Raw genomic sequence first — 2,075 nt, forward strand, 5'->3', positions numbered from 1 at the left:
AATGCTCATAATAATTATTGGAAATGTAGATATTTTTTTTTTAATTTAATATAATGATACGCACTTTACGATGAAATTTAAATAAATAATTAAATTAATAAAATGAAAATAATAATCTCTCGTTAAGATGTAGGTATAATTTACGAAATGAACATATTATTTTGATACACACTATTATTACTCATAAGTCATAATTCATAAAAATCATAAAAAAATATACTCGTTTTGGAAATTAATTGATATTCTCAATTTTTTATAGTTATTATCTCAACAATAACTTATAATGATTGTTTTACAGCACGATTAATTAATTTCAAGACTATAATAGTATTATTTTTTTTTTTATTATTATAAAGATAAACCCTTGGCATCAAGGCCATTGGGCAATATATATATATATATATTACAAAAAGTTATGTACTAAGAGGTAACAGTTGTAGAATTAGTACATTATACAATGAACAGGAAACTTAAATAGTATTATTAAAATGTTCATTAATTGTATATTATATTTTATAATAATTGTATCATAATGTATAACCCCTGCGGTTATATCTTATACAATGATATTATATCACTTATTTCAATTTTAATACATTCCATTATACATTGATCCACTTGCAACCTGCTGTACGTCTGTACAGCAGAGCGACATCCACTTACCCGCTTTTTTTTATTTATTTTTTCATATACTCTGTGGTATCTGTGTATAATGCGTGCGATCTATGGTTCTTATTAAATATTTTACATTTTAATCACATTCAAACGATAATAATAATAATAATAATATGACGTTACTAAAAATGATATTAAGTAATTACGTTGGTTATGCATTATTCGTGACAAAATCGAAACACAACAGGATTAATAATCGAAACAAAAAAATTAAAACATTTAACGAAACTATTTGTATTACTTGCGCTGACTATAGTATATAATATCATATAGTTTGCCAGACGCCGATATATTTCTCCATCGCTTATAATAATATTATTCTCTCGCAGTATGGCATTAGCTGCTTACTCTACTTGATCCAAATATATATCCCAATGACTCAGTTCTGTCGTAATTTTCATTATAAAATCTTCATATCGGGCTATGGATTTTCTATTACAATTAAACGATTATCAAACAATAATAATACAACAAGAGTACCTATACATAAACAATATAAAATTTTGATAATTAGTTTACTTTTATATTGTAAACCGATGACGGCAAATGTATCATTAGACATTGCTTTAAATCGTAATCATTACTTTTAAAAACAATTAATTTATAAAATAGAAAGGTTCGTGAAAACTAAGTGCCCAAGTAGTAGGAAACTATTCATTAATAACTGGTTAACTACAATAATATATATAAGTTCCGATGTTCGTGAAACGAATGCATTTTGAAAATAAACTGTGAATTTTATACGATCTTATCTAAAAGCTAAACGTGATACGACTCGTAAATTAATAATAATATAAATCAAGAAATTATTTGTGATCATCCGGTATTAAAATGTCATGCAAATACATACTCAGTCGATTTTATGATATCCATAACGTTATATTATCGACGCAAATAATTATAGGTACATATATGCAGGTAAGGTACGTAGTGAGAAAACATCGTTCATTTATTTTCATGAATTTTATTGCTCTGTACACCTATTCGATAATTTAATAATGAGTACCGATTTTATAGATTTAAAAAATAATTAGAACAAGTACCTATAACATTTTTTGTTTAAAAAAAATTGTATATTATGAATGTTGAAATTCAGGAATTACAAGTAGGTATAATACGCATTTATTATAGGCTTACATATTATTGTACACATTTAATACTTGTAGATTTCAATAATTAATTCGAAATTTTCAAATACCCTTAGGGCTCAGACATTTTAATTGGAACCGGTAGATTTTTATTCCGAAAAACGCAATGATTATTATAATCGTCGTAAAATGTCCTAAAAATCTTAAATATAATTTTACGCTTACGTGCGATGTTATACAATATATACAACGTTCATATTAGGAACGACTAATGCGGTCGGTATTTATTTTTGTTACAAATAACTGGGTAGT

Source organism: Acyrthosiphon pisum, chromosome X, assembly GCF_005508785.2.
Source record: "Acyrthosiphon pisum isolate AL4f chromosome X, pea_aphid_22Mar2018_4r6ur, whole genome shotgun sequence".
Taxonomy (NCBI): domain Eukaryota; kingdom Metazoa; phylum Arthropoda; class Insecta; order Hemiptera; family Aphididae; genus Acyrthosiphon; species Acyrthosiphon pisum.